Consider the following 24017-nt stretch of genomic DNA (forward strand, 5'->3'; position numbering starts at 1 on the left):
TTTCTTTAAAAAATCCAGTTCAATCATTCACGCTCGTACAGGAATAAGAAAGTAAATCAACGATGAAAAATCAAAAGATTCGGTATTAAAAAAAACCTTAACTATATTGTTCGTTATATCAGTGAAAATAACTTATCTTATTACTTTATTAATGTATAAGAAAAAGAGTTGTTGGTGTCTCACCGAAATAATAAGTAAACACAATGGACTATTAAAAGTAATTTTTATTTGTATAAATTTTGTTTATCTGTATAAATACTTTTTTCGCAAATTTCTCTTTTAAGAGTTAGTAAAGTTAAAATATTTTTTCCAAAAAAAAACTACTGGTTTTTTAGAATTTTCTTGTCAAAATCTTTGCATCACCTATTTATTATAGCAATAATAAAAAACACATTTCTTGATTTCCATTCATTGAACAACTGATGAAAAAATCGATTTGTATGTGTTTAATCTATCAATACGTTGTAATATGTTTTTTCTATAATAATTCTTTTTCTAATTAATATTTTTTAAACAGCAGAAGCCAATTTTTTCTTTTGTTTCTTTGGACAGTAGTGGAAAGAACCTAATATGTACGTGTTTTATTAAGTAAATCGGTAGAGTTTCTGTCTTAGTCAAGATATAAACAGTATCTCCTTTGTATCGTATGAAAAAGAGTACTTTGTAACTGTTCAACAGTGATTCAGCTAATCCTTTTTTACTTACTACAAATAGTTTTCAAGATCTCCATCGAATTAATGTAGGCTGAAATTTCCTGTAACAGAAAGAAAAAAAAAATAATAAAGTTTGTTAGTTTAAAAAGTTTAATATTTCTAAGTAGAGGCAATTCCTAATGGATTGGTAACCTATATATTTATGTTCGCCATACAGGAAAGGTTTTTTTGATGTAAAAACTTTTTTCTTTAAAATTACATAATATGTCGATGACATATATATCTATAATTCCGAAAAAAAAAATTTTTTCTAAAATGTTTTCCGTATTAGTTAAATGACTTTTTAATGACATATTTAATTGTTTATGTTACTAAATAATTACATGAAAAATTTCTTAAATTTATATTAATACAAAACAAAACAGGAATTAAAAGTAATAAGTTCTCAATTTATTTTCTACACAGTCGCCCCCAAAAAATCAAAAAAAAATTGAATGTTTATTCATTGAAATCCAACATTGAGAAAGGCCATTTTTAAATTTCTGTCGCAATCTTCGTTATACCAACGACGGGTTTTAATTAAATGAGATGCGAGAGATACCTCTCCTCAAAACGTTTTCTGTAATCATGATGATGCTCAATTTTCAGTCATCCTATAATGTACAGAACTATAGTAATTTTACTGAATAATTTTTTAAAGCCAACAAAGCATATAAGATGAAAATTTATATTTTTATATTAAATAAAAGAGCGATTAACTTTCATGGAAATTGAAGTCGATTAAGAAGAAATATAAGTAATATGGAGCCATTGTTACAAAAGTCATTCGGTTTAAAAATAAATAAGAATTTAAAAAAGCAATGAAATATGAGAGAAAAAAATAGTAATGAGGAAAGCGATTTAAAATTGGAAAACATAATATACAAAATATGAAAAATTTAAATATTTAAGAAATAAAATTATACAGAATGAATGAAATAGAATACTAAAAGTAGTTTTGAAAGATATTAAATGAAAAAAAAAATAAGGAGAAAAAGAACAAAACGTGCACAAAATACGACTATCTTTGTATTAGTTTACTATCTTTGTATTAGTTTATGCGATCAGGAGTTAAAAACAAATTCTTCAAATTTCCAGAAATCTGTTTTATTTTGAAATACGAAACCAAGCAGAGGGAAAGTGTAAAAAAAACTAAAATAAAAAACAATAAGTCTAATTGAAGATGCAATATTATAGTTTTAAAAAGAGTTAAAATACATTGTGCAATTTAATACTAATTGCACAAGAGAAATCTTGCTATAATCTTGGTATTTAAAAAAACTTTAGGCAATAGTAACTGTAAAAAAGTATAATAATAAAAAATATAAATAGGAATGCCTAACATCTTTGACTCTTGAAAAAGTCAAAGAGATGAATATTATCAGTTATATTCAAGATTTGAATCTTGGATTAAGCGAGTAAAATTGTCTTAAATTCGCCACATTATTTATTTTTAAAATTATTTCATTTCTTTTTTTAAATTGGCATCACTTTAGATGTTGTAACCTTATAACAGGGATCTGACGGGTGCACCAGCCACTACTGAAACCGACAAAACAGTTTAAAATAAATATCAGAGCTATTTGTGAAATTGAATAGAAGTGGTTTTGAATTGATTATCTTCAACTCTGATTTGAATACACAATGCACCAAAAAGGATGACCCGATTTTAAAAACATATACCTGTGCAATTACGTCAAATGAAATTTACCCTGTTTGAAATTTTGCGCATCCTAGAGTTTCAAATACCGGCCGCCAGATTGTAATACTAGCGCTCAAACGTACGGTAAATTCAGTTGTAAACAACATGGCGCCTATACACAGAAGGCGTTTTGTGTTCTACAGGTTAGCAAAACAGAGTCCGTAATAACGTTTCAGGTTGCGTTTCAATAGTATTTCCGGATTGTCCCACCATCGGCTGAGAACATTTGTCGCTAGTATAAACAATTTCGAGAATCAGGGTGTTTATACAAGGCTAAGAGTGCAGGATGACCACGCACTTCAAAGGAAAATGTACAACGAATTCAAGAGACTTTCCAGCGAAGTCCGAAAAAGTCCATTTGTCGCGCTAGCCGGGAACTTGCGATCCCTCTTATGAATGTTTGGCGTATTATAAGACGATGCTTTTGGATTTCCAGCCATACCGATTACAATTGTTGCAAGTTTTTCGTGTAAGCGACAAAAGAAAGTGTAATGAGTTTTGTGATATTCTCTTAGTTATTATTGAAAACGATAGATTCTTACTTTAGTTAATTTAGAGCGATGAGGCAATTTTTTTTTAAGGGGTAAAGTTTCACGTCACAATGTTCTCATATGGGGATGAGAATCCAGAGGAATCGCACAACATGAACTGCTTCAGGAAAAATGAATGGTTTTTGTGCAGTTTCATAAACAAAAATGTTCGGCTCTTTCTTTTTTGAAAAAATCACAGAAACAGGGATTCTTGAGATGCCGCAGGAATGGCATTTTCCACAACTAAATGCAGACTAAAGAATTCATTTTTTAGCAAGATGGGACCCCGCCGCATACGTACATCCTGACCCCCAAACGAGTAGACACCACCCGCCTTGTGAAGATCCCGGTCGCCGCATCAACCCCTCCGTTTCTAGTCATGACGTTTACCAGCGGTTTTCTTTTAGACCCTCCTAACTTGATAACGCATCACAGTTATGCGAGTTTGATTTCTGACAGGATTTCACCGATCCTACATCGGCTCAATCAAGTTCATTAGTTTCTAATGAAACATTGCCTCAGCGCAGGATTGGGCTTACGGGAGCCCAAGCCTTGGCACTATACTCTTGGCCGCTAAGGTTCTCAGATATTACTCCTTGTTATTTTCTATCGTGGGGGAATTTGAAGCAAAGTGTATATGTTTCACCATTATCTGCTGATTATGAATAAGCCGAAAACCACTATCCTGCTCGGTAACTTTTGTAAGAGAAGACTATGTGCGACGCGTTGCGGAAGAATTCGGTTATCATTTTAGTATAATCCGTGCAGTATATGGAGGGCAAACAGAATTTTTATAACTCGTTAAGCGAAGTTTTAAACATTTGTGAATAATATCTAATTGGCTTTGTAATTTACAAGGCCAATTTGTACATATATGCCATATTTGTACATGTCACCACTCCAGGTCCATTGAAGCGTAGATGATCTTTAAACCCGTAAAATTTTAATAAACTCTTTTACTCCATTTTCCCACAGAGGTTACATGTGTAAATAACATCACTATTCTCAGAAAAAGCAAATTCATAAATTCCTGTACAAATTTATATGCTTTACTAATGTCACAAATATAAGAACTGGGACAAATTTTATAAAAAAATTAAATTAAATTAAATATAAATTAAATTATATTATTTTTATTATATTAAATTAAATTTTACAAATTAATATATCTATTTTTACCGAGAAACATGCGATGGAATGTTGTGGTAAGGCTGTTCCTACTAATAAATATTAAGTACTTAACATAATATATAATGTAGAATTACTGCAATTAGTAATTTTTATTAAAAGTCAGGGTTTTATTTATTTATTCCACCATCTGGATAAGATCAATGTTCCGATATCAGATAACGTGCACAGTTTTTTATGATTTTCTTTTGTTTTTAAATTAATATAGATTATGTATATTTATTTATTATTATTATTTTTTTTTTGTTGTAAATATTGCATGGCATAATACACGGATAATTTTTAAATCGATTATTTAAAAAAAACACGGAATATGTACTTAATTATTTAATGTTAGTATCAAATCGCATGTTTTGCTTGTTGAACTTTAACATTAATGTTCCCTACCGTGCTATCTCTTATGTAGCACATGAAAATACCCGATCGCACTACGTAAACCGTTTATCCAGATCTCCATTTGAAACTTTAAAAAAAAGTATGGATAACGATAAAATTTATTAAATTTAAAATAAATTGTTTAAAGAAATTTTTGTTTAATTCTTTTGAATTTTTAACTTTTGAAAGAGCTATGTAACATTTTATTATAGTTTCAGGAATTGAGAATATTATGAAACCAGATGAAAGCCGTATTATCGTTTTAAAAAATTAAAATTTTACAGCTATGTAGCCTATTGAATAATTTTCTTTTTTACGTATTTATTTAACATAAAGTACAACAATATTTCTAGTAAAACGCTTAACGGTTAGAATATCGTGATTGCTGTATCAATCTGAAATTACGGAGAAAGGAATATAAATTTATCATTTACTCCGTTCAAATTAGTGTTGTATCTCTTACCGAGGGGTAAGTGAAATAAGCTATACATATGTGAAGGTGGTTGGCAAAATAGTGTTTAGTTATATTTTGTATAATTTTTTTCTTTTACAACCTTTTTATAAAATTTTATACTGAAATATTCCTCGTTCTTGAATAAAAAGAGTATTTTTTAAAATTAATTTTATACAAAAATCTGGTCTAAGTTAACTGCGGTTAAATAGTATTGAGAAAAATAACACTTAATTACTATTAATATTTTAAGAAATAATAGTTGAGAACGGTAATATAAGAAACGACGGTGTCTTTTTTTCTAGAAAAACAGTTATTAAATTATAAAGAGAAAAGATTTAACGTTAAGAAAAACATTTAGAAAGAGTAAATTCTGAAGGGTTACGTTAAAAGCAAGTAACCAGGCAGACTCGTCGTTGGTCCGGGTTTGCAATACACACTGCAATATGGGTACGGTACGCCCTAGCCCGTCTTTTCATTTGAACACACAGTGATGGATATTGACTAATGACTTAGTTCGACTCAATTCACAAGTACGGGAGCTGTCAAATGCAAAGATGGATGTCCTGTTCTACCGACTACCATTTTGAATTTTTTCCCTCTGGTGCAACAGCAAACGCGTCATGAGAGTGAAGAGTACCTACACCATAGCGAATAGGAGGGAGTAGGGAGTATTTGTGAATATACATGTATATACATTGCTACATATATATATATATATATATATAAATGCTGTATATATACTGTATACCCTATTCTATTTCATACTTAGTACTATTTCCCTTCGCCCTTATTCCCTTTTATTCCTCATACAAGATTTTACTAACACGTGCTCGCTCGCTCGCTCTTTCACTTTCTCTCTTGCACTTTTCCCATTACTTCGTTCAACGATCTTTTTTACTAATTCTCTTTCAATTGTATTGCCCACAATTCAATTACTGTGATAATAACAATAAAACGAAAGCACTTCGGTGCTAACCTATCTAAATCAATTAAAAATAATGAAACCCTTCAAAGAATGAATCATTACCAAATGAAACAACCTCTTTTTCTATTTCTACTCAAAGATCTGTCATTTTTGTACTATCAATTTGATTTATGATCTTTTTTTTTTATTTGTATTAGATCATCTTTCGTTATTATAAATCTTTAATTTCTTCTTTTTTATAAATTGTTTTCCTGATTATGAATACATAAGTAAAACAGTAATTGTACTAATGTATAGTACTTTTTCTTTGATGATAATTTACAGTAGTTTGAATCCAATTAAAGGTTGGCCTAAAATTATTTATACGGGAATTTGAAGACCCGTGTAGCCTTTTTTTTTTTATTTCGTCCGTGGAGTTCATTTAATAATGAAATTGAAGTTTATCTCTATAAGAAAATATATAAGTATATATTACACTTAAGCTTATATAAGTTAATATATATATGTATATACTTAGTATATCTATTCGGTACATTAAACGGTAAATTTACCAACGGATTGAATAACAAGAATTTTACCATTTCCAAGAATAACAAGCATTCAACAAAAAAAAAAAAAAATTAGGAGTGAAATGGTAAAAGGAAACCGGTTTCTTTACTGAGCTGAATATGATGTACGATTCACCAAGATTTTTCGGTGCCAAGTTCACCGAAAAAAAAAAAATATATATATATATAATAATAAAAGGTAATATTTGAATTCAATATGGAAGGGCACCTTCACTATATACATCACACGAATTGGAATATTTAATAAATAATAATGCTCTCAGAGAAAGCAACTGTTGTAGTCGCTAATGTAACTCAGATATTTTACAGTCACAAGAAAAGTTGCAATAGATTGTGTTTAGCGACAAATTAATACCCCCTTTAATGTAAAAGAAATAAATACTCAATATCTCCACTCAAGAGTGGTAAGAAGTTCTTTCTGCGTAAGAAGCGTTTAGCTTCTTACACAAAAAGATACACAGAAAATAGGCAGTAATTACTGCCTATTTTCATTGAAAGTAATCTCAAAACTATAAATTAAATTAGTTAACTGGCCGGTTAATCCTATTTTTTCCGTATATCTAGGAATTAATAATATACATGTATTATAGCTATCGTGGAGAGAAATACATTATGTAACCGAATAATTAATGTTAATACTAAGATTTCTACTCTTTATTGACCTCTCTACTCATTGTAAAAATAAAAATGAAGGTAAGCAATTTATATGTTTATATTTATATGAAAAAATCTGATGTGGACATCACATGACTTCCGTGTACACCTATTAAATTATATATACACATTCTTTGCTGCACTCATTTGAACGTGAGATACGATCCTACAATTGTTTAATTAAGTGGAGAGTTACACAATTACTGAAATATTAGTTTTTATTAATATCTAATATTTATACAATTATTAATTCAACAATTTTAAATGAAATTTTACGATAGAGTAAAAGTCCCTTTATTAATCATATTACTAGATCAGTATTATTCGTATCTTCGTGAGTTGCTGATTAACAAATGTTTCAGATTTCTGATGTCTCGTATAAATAAAAGTTAATAATAATTTGACTATTCCGTTTAGTGAACTCCTGTATACTGGTTACAAATGTCAATGTCGACCTTACGGTGTAAAATATTCAATTTTTGTTATTGATTGTTTGGTGAATAATCAAAAATGAAAAAGAAACAATCATACAAGAAAAACAAAGATAACGTGAAGAAATATATCTCAAAAAAAAACAACATGAAGACGAATATGAAGAGGAAGAAAATGTTAAGAACAAGGGAAGAATAAAAAAATTAAGAGAAGATGATAAATATAAAGAAGAAAATGTTGAAACCAAAGAAAGAACAAAAAGGAAAATGTTGCGAACAATAAAAAAACAGGAACAAAATATTGCAAAGATAGAATAAAAACATTAAGAGAAGATGATAAATATAAAGAGGAAGAAAACGTTAAGACCTACGAAAGAATAAAACGATTAAGATTAGATGATTAATATAGAGGGAGAATTTGAAAACTAGAGAACGTGTACGCAAATTAAGATCACAAGAATTGTAACAAACCAAAGAGCGATTAAATGATTGGCAAAAAAAAAAAAACCAAATGATCAACTCCGAATTAGGTAGAATATTGTCCGAAATTATCAGAGGAGTAATTAACTAAAAGATAAGAATTTTTTGCAATTTATTAAAGATCGGGCGTGTATAACAAGAACATATACCTTAGTGTATATGTTCTTGTGACGATATATTTTTCAGTCACTCTATAGTAAACTTTAATGTAGATAAAATTAAACAGAAATTCCAGAATAATTAAATAAAATTAAACAGAAATTAAACTAGAAAATCCAAAAATAATACGATTGTAAATTATAATTTTCAATTAATATTAATCAGATGTTTCACCAACTCTATTACATATACACATATGTAATAATTCCTATTAAACTACATATACTCGTTTTTAGAAGTTCATAAAATTCTATTTCATTAGTAACTTATGATATTTTTCATTTATTATTATTATTGAATAATTATTATTAATTGCAAAAATTATTTACAATCACGGGTTAATAATTATTAATAAAACAATATATATAAGTTAAAAAACAAAGTTAAAAAAAGCAGATGAAGTCTGATTCGAACCGATGTACCTTCCCTTGTAAGATCCAAATATTTCATTAATTAAAATTTCATTTGGCTTTAACTCTGTAACCAATGAAAATAAGTACCATTTATGATATATCGTTGAAAAGCCCTCAATGAGGGCTTATTCCTGCAGTTAAGAAAAAGTCCAGAATCCAAATTTTTTGGGATTTTGGGATTTTTTAGACACTTTTAGTTCAGTTGATTGCAATCAAAATTGGAGGTGCACAACTAGATGTTACAACAGTCCTAAATCCAAAATTTCAACATCCTACGGCTAATTGTTTATCAGTTATGCGAGGTTCGTACGTACAGATGTCTTGCCGAAACTAGTCAAAATGGATTCAGGGATGGTCAAAATGGATATTTACGTTGAAATCTGAAAACCGAAATTTTTCGCGATCACAAAACTTCCTTTACTGCATACAAGTAAGTAAAAGAAGACTGATTTTCTTTGTTATTATCCACTTCTATATAATCAGAGAATATAACCATCGTAACAAATTCAATAAGCTAAGAAAAATAAATCTATCTGGTTCCCAAAACGTTGTTGCATAATTCGTTTTAATTTGGGTTTTCAGATTTACAGTTTGGCTTAATTATACGGACGGCGAAGAATAGGATGAATTTTTCGCCAGTTGGGAATCGCTAACGAAGCGTTTCCGAACCTATGTTACTCTGTGTATAGAATTGATGCGTGGTGTTTTCATTCTTGAACTCAGGGTCTATAAAATTAAAGATATACAAAAATCGAATACTCAGAATTTTAACCCGTTAAAATATTTTCTCTTTTATAGTGTAGTAAGCTGTAAAAATAAAACGTAAGGGCTGTAATAATAGACTAAAATTAAAATAAAATTAAATTGTAACGTTTGGGAATTGTCGTAAACCAATAAATAAAAAGTTGCAAAATTACGTTCATATTTTTACTTTCCTCTCTAGATAGCGCTATATCAGAGATACAGCTCTAGAAGTTAAAGTATTGTAATAGATCCTATTTGGGCATATGTGATTTTCACCGGATCTTGACCTTTTGACACCTAAGGAACTCATAAAACCGGAAGGAAATTTCCCGGATGTTAATGTTCGTATGTACTCGGTGATGGCGTCTTACCAGAACTACTGTTACGATGCTATCAATATCTCCAGAGTTACTGAACCGATTTCGACCAAACTTGGTCAGATTACTATTATATATGAGGCATTGATGCCGCTACCTTTTCAACTTAAAAGGTGCAGGGGATGAATCTGTAGGTTAAGGTCACCCTCAGAATCTCAAGATTTCACCTAATTAAGGTCATATTTTTTTAGACACATTTGGTAACGATAAAAAAATAACAATATTTGCAAAAAAAAAACTATTTTGCAAAATTGCATCTTCACCCCAAAAAATGTTGTAGTCGTTCGCTATGTTGTGACGTCAAGGTGAGCGGTAGAATTAAATAAGTCAATAATACCTTTCTTTCTTTTTCCTGTTTAGCCTCCGGTAACTACCGTTTAGATAATACTTCAGAGGATGAATGAGGATGATATGTATGAGTGTGAATGAAGTGTAGTCTTGTACATTCTCAGTTCGACCATACCTGAGATGTGTGGTTAATTGAAACCCAACCACCAAAGAACACCGGTATCCACGATCTAGTATTCAAATCCGTGTAAAAATAGCTGGCTTTACTAGGACTTGAACGCTGGAACTCTCGACTTCCAAATCAGCTGATTTGGGAAGACGCGTTCACCACTAGACCAACCCGGTTACTTAGGTGAATAATACCTAAAGTGTAAACATGTAACTCGGTCTCTCAGCGTCTCAAACTCGATCGTTTGGTCGATTCAGAACCTGATGCGTTAAGCCTCGCGGCTACACCAGCTGCCGATCGTACAAGCGAAATTTGTTCTATGTAATTTATGAAAATAAATTATTTTAGCTAGTGCTGACCGCTAGTACCCACACACGCGTGAATTAAAAAACGAAAAATATAATATTTAAATAAAATGATAAGTATTTTTAATTAAGTTTTATGTGTACGTGTGTGTAAGCCGCGTATCAGAAACAACCCTCAGTTGTAGAGCTTTCCCGGAATGCGGCTTAAGCCACGTGACAGGAAAATTCTACAACTTTGTTGTCAGCTTTTTTTAACCTTATTTTTATAAAATATAAGAAATATCCTAATCAATTTTAATGAAAATTAAATCTGAAGGCAAATATCTTAGACTGAATTAGATAAAGCCCTGAATTAGCCCCGGTATTAGAGTAGCAGATAAATTTGACCGAAGCTATGTATTCTAATGCGTAGACTTGACAGATATGTGTAATGTGATTGCCTTATCGCATTCTTATAAAATTGTCACATTAATTCTGTTATTTTTGGTGTTAATTAATATATTATTTTCATTTTTTGGCCGTGAATTTTTTAATTTTTTTTTTCTACGATATCATACGAATCCAGAGTCCTTAGTATTGTTCCTTGGGTTAAAATAGAACTAAGTTGTGTTAAGGGCATTGAGGAAGATATAATGTTTTATAGAGGGATTGTAGTAATGGTGTAATGAATAATTTTTTTATCTCTATATACCCATGAAATTTTTTTATCTAAAAGTTGTCTATCTTCTAGCATGAATGTAAATTATTATTATTCTGTTAAAAAAAACTGAAAATTTTGATAATTGATATATATATATTTTTTTAACCATTTGTGGCAAAATGCATCAATCGAGCTTTGATTCCTTTTACACAATTAGGATCTTCTTAAATAATTGGAATAATTCTCCTACAAATAATATTTTATGTAACTGTATCATAAGTTTAAAACACATGATCCTTAGATTTTTACAAAACTTGTTATAACTTAATCTTTTAAGTAATTTTAAACTTAAAAAAATAAAAAGCGAATGAAAACAGTTAACAAAAGAATTGAATAATTTTTTTTTAATTTAAAGAAATATTTTAGAAATTGTGAAACTTATTTCTCTTTAGTTGTACTTGGTTTCCGTTTAAATATTGCTCGTTAAATCTACATTTGTTATAATTATATGGTTATTTACCTTTAGGCAGGTCCCTTGCACAGTTTCCGTTTCCATTGTCCTCCATTCCCAACTAAACATTTAGGTTCTGATAGTTATTGTTTTCTTTTAGACAGCCTTTTTACCCTTTTTCATCATCTCTTTTTAGTATTTTTACCGGTTCTTCTAGTTTTATCTTAATCAATCCTTCTTCTCTCATGATATGAACCGACCAGTTCTTATTCTGAATCTTGGTGATTATGCGTTTATTCTATTTCGTTACTTCATATTTTATATTATTCTCGTCATTTTTTTAAGTTTTCTCCATCCCATAGTTAAAGTATTTGCAGTCTTCTTTTTCTCTTTTTCTTTATGTCTATTTTTCACATCCGCAGAGAAGGTCTAAATATTAGAACTCAGAAATTTATGACTGAATAAAAACACTTTTGTAATGTACTAAATCTATTTTGAAAGAGAAAGTTACTTCTTAAACGATAAAATATTTTTTAGAATATGAATTCATAAAATGTTATTTTAGTGACATGCAGAGGCCTTTAGTATTGGTTTATAGAAAGTTAGGAAGTAGAAGGAGTTTGTTGGAATGTTCACGGGCAGCAACGACCTAATCTCATTTTACCTTTCCGCCTAGCTCTATAGCAGAGCTACAGCTTTAGAAGGAAAAGTATAGTAATCGCTCCAATTTGGGCATATGCGGTTTTCACCGGTTCGTGACTTTTTGACACCTAAGAAACGCCAAAAACACGGATGGAAATATTCCGGAAGTTAATGTTCGTATATACTTGTGTATTTTCGGTATCAACCTCTAAACCACCTTACATCTCCACAATTACTCGACCGATTTTCACCAAACTTGGTCAGATTACTTTTTTCTTTTCTTTTTCCTATTTAGTAACCGGTAATTAACGTTCAGATAATACTTTAGAGGATGAATGAGGATGATATGTATAAGTGTAAATGAAGTGAGTCTCAGTTCGACTATTCCTGAGATGTGTGTACAACTGAAATCCAACCACCAAAGAACACCGGTATCCACGATCTAGTATTCAAATCCGTGTAAAAATAACTGACTTTACTAGGACTTGAACGCTGGAACTCTCGGCTTCCAAATCGGATGATTTGGGAAGACGCGTTCACCACTAGACCAACCCGGTGGGTTGGTCAGATTACTTCTATATATGGTTCATTGATGCCATTCAATTTTGAACTTAAATGGTCAAGGGGGTGAAGCTGTAGAGCAAGGCCACCCTCAGTATCGCAAGATCTCCTAATTAAGATGATATTTTTCTTAGGTACATATGTTAACGATTAAAAAATAATATTTCCAAAACATTTTTTTTGTAAAGTCGCATCCCCACCCCAAAAAATGGTCTATAAACTGGCGGCTAAGTGGGTATACTACGACAAAAGTACCCCTTTTCACCGCAAGGAGCGCTAGTGTAGCACTGAAGTACAGCTGCTCTTGTCGTCTGATATATTGTGACGTCACAGGTTAGCGGTAGAATTAAATAAAGTTAGAACCAGTTAAAATACTTAGAATCATTGAATTAAATAAACAAAAATTATTATATTTAAATAAAATGATAAATATTCTAAATGAAGTTGTGTGTAAGCCGTGCATTAGAAGAAAGCCGCGTGATGGGAAAGCCCTATAACTGTGTTGTCAGCTTTTTTTTTATCTTTTACGATTAATTTGGCTTTCTTATTCATCTTTATACCAATCGAAAAGGAAATCCTTCTGATAGGTGAAAAAAGGCCGTTTAAAATTTGAATATTTTTTTTTATTTGATAATTTAACCCAATAAGGTTTTATAGTTATTTACCTTCCTTCTTTTATGCTTTTTAGTAAAATATATAAAACAATGTTCACTATGCGGGGAGTAAAGCGCTCGGCTCATAAACTTTTTAATTCTTCCTTAAAATTGATTGTAAACTTTATTCGTCTAAAATATTGTCATAATCTTTTTTAAAATCGTTCAGGTGAGTAAAAACACAAGATATTTTTCAAATGTCAAAATTTTAACGCACGTACTTAAAATCTCAAAAAATAAATCTATCCAGCTAACGTTTTTTTTTTCGAGGTTCAGAGTACCTTTCTATAGTAAAATTGCTATCTAAAATCTTATTGTTAAATTAAATCTTTGTTTTCTTTTTTTAATGATGAAAAGAATCCTGAAAACATGAAAATAGAATGATAATCTTAGCCCTTTATTTTAATTAGATAAATGTATCCACAGACAAAAACTTTTATCAAAATCAATTCAGTATTTTTTTTAGGACAGTAAGAAGAGGAAAACTGACCAAAAATTATTAATTTATATTGTTTAGAAGAATATAAAAGCCCATAAATAATATTTGAATATACAAACTGACTTTACGTATCTATTATGAATTATAAATTTGGTAACCACTCGTCTAGATAGTAATTTGTTCCCAGATAAAGAGATATATTTAAAAAATACTTCTTGTGATTTTAATTCGAGATGGACATTAATTATAAATAATTACGCCTTAATATTATTCATTTAGAACAGTTTTAAATTAATGAAAAAAAAATATTATGAGAGTACCTATTTTTTAAAAAATAATTGTTACAAATAATATCTGTTAAACATGTAAAACGTTATAAATATTTACACAAATTGAAATTGTATAGTTTTATCGTATTATGCCATAGCATTTTGTTAAAAAAATATTTTAGGATGTACAAACGAAAGTTATTTTAAAAAAGTAATGGAAAATTCTTTCAAAATTATCAGGACTATTTGATAATCCTCGTTTGCCAAACCGGTCTAAAAATTTCCTGCTGTTTAAAATCGTATGGCTCTATGCTTCGTATCTCTTAATAAATGAATATAATGAATATTTCCACTTTTTCCATAGATATCTCGTTTACTGATATGATCTGAATATAGATAATAACCGTGATGTATCATAGATTATAAGTTTACTTCTATGTAGATCCTTGGATACCGGTGTTTTTTGTCGGTTGGGTTTTCGATTAATCACACATTTCAGCAACGGTCTACCTGAGACTGAACAAGACTGCACTTCATTTACATTCATACATATCATCCTCTAAAGTTATATCTTACGGTGGTTCCGGAGGTTAAACAGAAAAAGAGAAACAAAAAGAGAGTATGTATGTATAACATTAACAAAAACATTTTAGACAAAACGTTATTAAAAATTCTAAGAAGATAAAATATTGTTATATTTTCATTAAAATCATATTTAACTGAAAAAATGGCAGAAAAAATTAATTTATGAAGAGGTGTCATATAGTATGATTTTAAAAAAAAGATTAGGCTAATGAACGTAATATTAAATCACAAGACGCGATAAACATACTACTTTCATTAAAATTAAATTATTTAAGCTAACTCCATAACAAACATACAAACACTTTTATCATTTTGATATACAGATAACAAAGGATAAGATTTTTTTTTATCGATATCCGCACGATACATTTATGGCAAAAATGCTACAAGTTGTGGATAATGCTTTATGAATTTTATTAAAGCTTCACCATTATAGAGATCATACATACAATATGGCTTAATATCATTAACTCAACCTATTTGCGGTTTATGGAGCGTCAGAATGATTGATTAAAACCCAATATTATAACAGAAAAAGAATGAAAGAAAGGAAATAATATAACAATATCACCCCTACTTTTGGGGCCGTACTTTTAAGAGAAGGGGGGTACACGGTAGATTTTTTGGAGTTTACGGGGGTGGAGAACAAAGGAATCCGTCCGTAATCCTACAGTTCTTATCAGTGTCGGGTATGTTTTTAAGATAAGTCTTCTCCCGCCTAAATCGGTCCAATCATATTCCCAACCTACCCCAATATATATACGGTATACGTAGTTGTAATAGGGAGTGAAGCCAGCTGTCGGTGACTCACTCGTTTACTTGTTCTGAGCTTCCCTTAATCAACGCGCATGCGCAAATAACCATTTTTCATTTTATTTCGATTGCCCTCTCATCCTCTCTCTTTCTTCTATTACATTTCCCTATTATCTATAAATCCCTTCTTGTTTTGACAGCCTTTCTTATTCTTTTTCCCCTACAATATCACCAAATTTTGTAATTATAACGTATCATGCCTGAATATCACCGAATTAAGTCATATTAAGTGAAATAATGGTGAGCAAGAAATATTTTTTACATATTAAATAAATAACAAAAACTCATAATGAACTGATATATATATATATATAAATATATAAAAGATACAAGGTTATTCATAACATTAACTTAACATAAACTATTATCCACTGAATAATAAATAAACTCAGATTCTTATTGTGTGAATTTTTTTTAAATTTTTATAGTTCTTTTTTATATATTAATATTTTAAATTTCTATTATTTCATATAAAGTTAGGAAAATATATGCAGCTTTTTTAGTTTTAAAATTTTATTTTAATGTAAAGTACAATACAATCACTTTACGTTTTTTAATATTTTACGTTCTTATTCCACAGATTCTTTTCTGTTGTATATTTTATCATCAAAAAGTTATGTTGATATTTATTTAAATAAAATTGAAGTTATCTATCTACATATTGAAAAATGGATATTTTAAAAGGAAAATCATTTGACATGGCTTTTATCAGAAAATTGTTCTTTTTATTCTGCTGTCCTGTTTCTTAGCAATAAACTAAAATCAATTAAATAAAAAGCTTCTCAATTCCATCCCCATATTGGTTACATACAAGAATTGAAAGTAATTTTCCAATTATTCAACATCCTCAAGTAGTTATTAAAAATTCAATGTTTTTTCCCATAAAAATTCAAGAAAAAATATTCAAAAACTTATGATAAAAGATATATATTCCTTTATTCCGTATAATCATAGCTCACACTTGTTAGTAATCTGTTTACGTTGTTTCTCGGCATCAATTTTCTTATTTTTATTAAGATGCAGATGTATCGTGTTTGAACATTTTGCGACCAGATTTTAATATATTAAATTCTTTGTAAGTTAATGAATATTTCATAAAGACATTTAAAAATGTAAACTAAAAAATAATTTTTTTCAAAATTTCATTAAATTCTGGCACCAATCAAACAGTAGGTAGCTAAAAAAACTATAGGTATAACAACATTTCGCCTACTATAGATTATGAAATCTACATCTCTTTTTTCCCTATGTTAAATTTTTTTTGTAATTTTATGTAGGTTTTCATAGTTTTCTAATTAAAAGTTGTCTACTGAAACTGGATTACATTGTTCTTATCAATATTTATATCACGTAAAAGAAAAATTAATTCGTAATTTACTAGAAATAATAACGGGACACAGGTTACAAACATCCAAATATACTACCGATATTTGAATGTTCAAAACCTGTTTAACATAGTGGTTAGCACTTTAATATATGTATTTATATGTAATTTATATATAATATATGTATTTATGCATTTTATAGATGAAATTAAAAAATTTTTTTTTAAATTTGTAAACTTGGATATAAGTAGACACAGGTTACAAACATTCAAATATACTACCGATATTTGAATGTTCAAAACCTGTTTTGTTTAACATCATGTTTGGTCCATTTAATATTTTTTGTAAAATTTGATGTTTAGATCATTCCCTTTGACAAGTATAATATCCATTTTTTAATTTTTGTTCCATATAAATCGCGTTTATTTAATAATATTAATATTTATTTAGAAATTTATTTCTAAATATTTAATTATAAACTGTTGGTTGCTATTAATATTATTTAAACATTAAAATTTCCAACTATTTGAATATTTTTTCTATAGTTTGGAGTGGTGTTTAATGAGTGTATAATTCTCTAAATTATGTTTTTGAAAATGTAAAAAGACTTTTTTTCATTTCCTAGGAAACGATAAATGAATTAACAACAATCACCATTTTATTTATTTAAAGCCTATTAATTTATATAGTTTTATTAATAATAAATGCTATTGATATAAAGGGAAGTAAGTTGATAGAGGTTTCTTTAAGAGGACCTCGGTTTTACGTGTAGGGACATTAAAATAATGAAATATAATTTTTAATAAAAAAAATATTTGAAAATTAAGTAACTTTTGAAATTAAGCATGTTGTATTTTATGTTAATTCATCTAATAACAATCAGTAGTAAAAATTTACCTTAAATTCTTCGTTAATTAGGAGTAACTAAATAACTGAAGACAGGTTACAAACATCCAAACATAGAACCTATATTTGAATATTCAAAACCTGTTTTGTTTAATCTTATATACGTAAATGTATTTTATAGATACATTTAACCAAAATTTACAAAATTTGTTTGGGCCGAATAATATTTGTAAAAATTTTATATTTAAATCATTCTTTCTGACAAACATAATGAGTACATCGGATTTATTTAATAATATAAACATTTTTAAATTTAGTTAATTTTTGATATTTGAATGTTCAAAAATGTTTTGTTTTACATCGTGTTCAGCACTTTAAAATATATATATATATATATATATATATATTAAAGTTATATAGATGCAATTAAGGATTTTTTTAAGTTTGTTAACTTGGATAATAAGGAGACACAGGTTACAAACAACCAAATATAGCACCGATATTTGAATGTTCAAAACCTGTTTAAAATCGTGTTTAGCACTTTAATATTATATATATATATATATATATATATATATATATATATATATATGCATTTTATAGATGCAATTAAAACATTTTTTGAAATTTGTTAACTAGGACAATAAGTAGACACAGGTTACAAACATCCAAATATACTACCGATATTTGAATGTTCAAAACCTGTTTAACATGGTGTTTAGCACTTGTATTTATAGATATAATTTTTTTTTTAAATTGTTAACTAGGACAATAAGTAGACACAAGTTACAAACATCCAAATATACTACCAATATTTGAATGTTCAAAACCTGTTTTAACATTGTATTTCGTCCATTTAATATTTTTTGTAAAATTTGATATTTAGATCATTCTCTCTGATAAGTATAATATCCATCTTTTAAACTTTGTTCCATGTAGATCGCGTTTATTTGATAATATTAATATTTAATAAATTTCTAAATATTTAATTACAAACTGTTGGTTGCTATTAATATTTTTTATAAGTTGAAATTTTAAACTATTTCAATATCTCTTCTCTAGGTTGGTGTGGTGTTTAATGAATGTATAGTTGTAAAAAGTTTTTTTTCATTTCCTAGGAAACGATAAAGAAATTTTTAACAATCACATTTTATTTATATAAAGCCTATTAATTTATATACTTTTATTATTAATAAATGCTGTTGAGAATAAGGGAAGTAAGTTGATAGAGAGTTCTTAAAGAGAACCTCCGTTTTGTATTGCAATTTAACTACACACGTGTACGGTATTATAATAATGAAATATAATTTTTAATAAAAAAAAATTGAAAATTAAGTAAGTTTTGAAATTAAACGTGTTGTATTTTATGTTAATTCATCTAATAACAATCAGCAGTAAAAATGTATTAGGTATATATATATATATATATATATATATATATATATATATATATATATATATATACATATGTATGTATGCGTTTTGCAAAAATCCTGATTCACTTTCTGAATACTTAACCGGGTGAAATCTGGAACATTAATTTTTAAAAATCTTAATAGGGAAACAAAGCATAAATTATTCTGATTTTCAACCTTTATGAGGGTTTGAGAAGGATGATGATAACCCCAAAATAATAACATTGTTTTTGTTCTAATAATTATTTAAAAATATTTATCATTATTATCCCTGAAAAGATATAATAGGTGAATTTCAACTATCAAGTGGATGAAAGGGAGATACTGAATTTGAACGTAATTCACTATCAGTCTGTTTTTACTTTATATATTTATTATAAGTAATTAACCAAATTTCTGAGCTACGAACGTCATGAGGACTTTAAAGATTACAACCCAAAATGATATATCAATTTAATTCGCTATAATTACTTCTAACTACCATTAATTCAAACTTAATCGTTTGAATTTGGTTGCCGATAAAATTTTACGTTTTTACTTCCTTGGATGGATGTCACGTAAAATCGTATCGAATAGTATTTAATTTAAATTCATCTGATTGGAAGCCGAGAGTTTATTATTTATTTCTTTAGTTTCCTGCTATGTCATAAAGATTAAATTTTTCGGGAGATTACGTGAAAATAATTCTTTTTTCTTAAATAATTCATTCTTTTTACAGTCGTTACATGTTAAAACATAAAAAAATTAAATTAAACAGTAGATTATTTGAAAATCATAAATATTTCTAAATGTAAATTATTAAAAATTATATACAAACAAAAACCGGCATATTTAAATTCATAAGCAAGGGATGGACATAAAATATTAAGTACATAAAATATTTTCCGTTTTTTCATCGGGATTAGATATAATTTAAATTATATTAACCGGTTTTGTTGCCGCGAAATTTTTATTTCGTAATGATTCCGTTAAGAAATTAGAACAATTAAGAACATTAGATATGAATCTCAGACCAAATCTGCATTCTATTCAAATGTACTGCATTACTCATTTTTTTCATACTATACTATATAATTTATTAATTGATTTTATAATTTTAAAAAGCGTGAAAGCTTGTTTAACCTGAAAAAAAATTATTGTTATTTTTATTATATCTTGAACCAAATATAGTGCTTTTTGGCCAAAAAATACTATTTTTTGGTTATCAGTTATCCAAAAAAATAACGGTTGATTTCTGACGTATATATTTACGTATTATTATGTAATACACAGTTGATTTAAAAGTAGTCTATTTTAATGGATATTACGTCTCTTCAATAGATCCATTATTTATTTACAAAACTTGGGAATGGCTTAAAAACCCCGACTGAAGTATGTAATTCAGCATGATAATTTACTGTAAGTATAAAAATAGTTGGATAACGTACAATATATAGTAAATTCAGCTGATCCGGAATCTCGCTTGGGTTATTGCACGGAGATATAACTGTTTGGTAATATTTTTGGACAACCGATTCTCATTTAATTATTTATTTTTTTCTTTTTAATTATGGTGGTAAAAACGTAACATCTCATAAATTTGAATATTCCGTGGTTAATAATTTTAAAAAAAAACTGCAACTAACAATATAAAACGCTTGAAATTAAAATAAGTAATTTTTTGATGCAATAATCTGTATTTAATACGTATTTTAAAATGTACAAACACACACACACACACACACACACACACACACACACACACACACACACACGCACACATTCCTGTGAAATATTTAATATTTCATTATTTATAAAATATTTAAATCCTATGAAGTTAGAATTTGAAATTAGCATTTTTATTTAACATAAATATTTTTCGGTAATCTTTTGAGTTAAAAGTATGAACAAATATATACTTTCTTATGAAAAATTAAAGATAAACTATGAAAATCGTTAAAGAGGACCTCTGATAGCGTGGCGGAGTGACGTCACAGGCTTTGATCTAATAGATCCCAGGTTTGAATCCGATCAGCCACCAACTTTTCATATTATACAAAATTTTCATCCCATGTTTCCCCTCACAAATGTCAAGCTTACATGGTGAATTAATCATGCACAATTAAATTGTAATTAGATAACTTTCCTCGTTATTATTGCAACGTATAATAATTGTTACTTTTATTAAGAGAATTAAAGATAACTTATATTATTATTAAAAATAGAAATTTTCAAATTATTAATTTTATTGCTGGATTATAATTTTGATAATTAGAGTTCTGTATCTTAGTTCTGGCATGTTAAAATATTTTGGAAGAGAAAATGTTTATATTGTTAAAGGTTACCTGTTTAATATGTAAATAATAAATTATTTCTAATTAAAAAATTCTAAGATTACAGGTTTGAGTTAACTATAAAATTATTAGTTATAACAATAATAAATACATTTCTTTTTTAACATTTCTTAGTTGTAATTGATTATTTTATATTAATTTTTTTTTTTATATTTATATTAAGTCTTTTTATTTAAATTGAACTTTTTATATAATAAATTTAAACAAAATAATTCTGCTTGCTGAGAAAGGATTAGTAAATAAATGTAAAAATTAAAAATGTTTACTTTTAATTAAATAAAAATATTTTTTTCCCTACATAAAATTATATGCCGAATGCAATTCATAATCAATTGAATTAAATGTTGTGCTGTGTTTATTGTTACAAAAGAAATCAGCTCTAAGCTAAACAGATCTATTGAAAGATTAAAGAATTTAAAATCCGATTTAAATAATTCTTGTTTCATAAATTATTAAAGAATTTATCAAATTACTTGAATTTTACATTTGAGGTTAGTTTTCATGCTTGCATTAATGTGGTGGTAAAATGTTTAAATTTTATATTAAAATAGGTTATATAAAATACAATTAAAATAACGTACGTATTTACGTCGTTAATTAAAATTTTGTTACGGATGTTTCAATTTAAGTTAATTTAACTATTATGTTATTAAATGTATAGGTTAAGCGTATATGAACTCGCGCCATTCATTCAATAAAATATTGCAATCCTAATTATCTTTCTGCTATAAAAACACCTTAACTTATACAAATTTCTTAACCGTTTTATAAATATTATAATTACATATTAATTACCTTATAAAATATACATTTACTTACCGATATTTAAAGTATTTAAAAATGAAGAAAGAAGGTTAGCCATTTCATCTGTGTTACAGCAGCCATCTTTGATGTTGTTCCTGCGTTCCATTTCGTTTTCTAGCATCCACCCTTCATATAACAAAACAGTGTTGCCACCCCTATAAAACTTCCATCTTTATTCTTTGAATAGCAGCCTCTTCTTCATGATTTTTCTATTATATAATAAAATAAATTTTCATTTTTAGTTAATTGTATTATTTACGTAATTATTTGTTTTATCTAAATAGCTTAATGAATAAATGTACAATGATTAAGATATTTAATATTGTAATACATTAGGCTAAACAAAAATAATTATATTGCAATTAGTACAATTATAATTATTAAAAAAATATAATTTTGCAGAAAGATAAATTTATTTTTTAATGGGCTTAATATTCAAATTGTTTTAGACCTAAGATTAATTTTATTTGTAGATCTTTATAACCTAAATAAGAACATGTAAATTAATTTTTTTCATGTATGGAATTAAAGTATAATGTAAAATAATTCATTTAGCATCGGGTACAGATGTTAAAATAGTTTTTAAATTTATAAGTATTTTAATTTTTAAATCATTTTTAACATAAATAATATTTTCCTTCCGTAAAGTATTATTATAATTTTTTTTCGGTAAAACGTTTTTGCCCTGTATTAAGTAAATCTTTTGTTTCATACACTAAAACGACACAATAGCTTGTTTCATTTCGTTTGTTAATTCCTTTCTTTGAAAAAAATAATTTTGATTGTGCAGCCATTTTCCGTAATAAACAGTGCGATACGATTTGTGAGACTGAATATGACGTATTTTTGGTGTACTTATTTATTTTATTTTCGATCTGTTTATTAGCAATTTGTTCAGCTAATGAACAACAAGCAACCCCTCTCTACGGCTCAATGAGATAAGTATGATATGTACATCACGTAAATAATACATGTATATATATGAAGATATGACATGTGGTTTTGTACAGACTCAGGCCGACCGTTCCTGAGACGTGTGGGTTAATTGAACCCCAACTACCAAAGTACACCTTTATTCGCTGTCTAGTATTCATATCCGTATTAAATTAACTAACTTTTACTAGGATTTGAATCTCAGAACCTTCAGCTGGTGTAGTTGACACGAGAAAATAATTGTATCATAATATTTTCCGCTATCTTTTAATTAGTATACTTCTTATTCTTGAGACTAAAACTTATTTTATATATTTATTTATTATTATTTTTTATGAAAGAGCGGGCATCAACAGCTACGGTCGATAGCCCGGTGGAGATCGGTAACGTACGAAAAGATGCCGTGTATGATCGGAATTCGAACCCGGAAAATCCGCACGAAAAGCCGAGATGCTACCTACTCTCAACCAGATAAATAAATAAATTTTATTTAGTTTTAGGTAATAATACTTAAAACAAAAATTGTTACTGACAGAGCTCGGAAGAATTAAGAAGACGAGCATGATTTAGGTGCTTGGATGAAGTTATCCATCCAAATAGAGCGAACAAGGAATAATATTAATAATATTTTTAAATCCTACGACCAAACGAAGGACGTATACAATAAGAAACTGATCTCGATGATGGGCAAGCTTAGGCGCTTTACGACGGTAATCCGACCAGGCGTTTTATACGCAGCAGAAGCGTAGCTCTGAACCGAAGGAAAATAGAAAAACTGGAACTTGCTGAGAGACGAATGTTAAGGGAAATCCTAAGAATTAGATAGAATCATGGAAGAAACAAGACGAACGAT

At 28.1% G+C, this 24017-nt stretch overlaps 1 long non-coding RNA gene across 1 annotated transcript; it reads right to left on the minus strand.

The window, feature by feature from the left end:
• Positions 1–206: 206 nt before the first annotated feature.
• LOC142330287 (uncharacterized) lies at positions 207–22362 on the minus strand. The gene is made up of 2 exons (XR_012757751.1): positions 22247–22362; positions 207–754 (listed from the first exon to the last, which is right to left on the minus strand). It is a non-coding gene; the product is annotated as an uncharacterized LOC142330287 (long non-coding RNA).
• Positions 22363–24017: the final 1655 nt, after the last annotated feature.

The sequence above is a fragment of the Lycorma delicatula genome, chromosome 9 (genome assembly GCF_047948215.1).
Source record: "Lycorma delicatula isolate Av1 chromosome 9, ASM4794821v1, whole genome shotgun sequence".
NCBI lineage: Eukaryota > Metazoa > Arthropoda > Insecta > Hemiptera > Fulgoridae > Lycorma > Lycorma delicatula.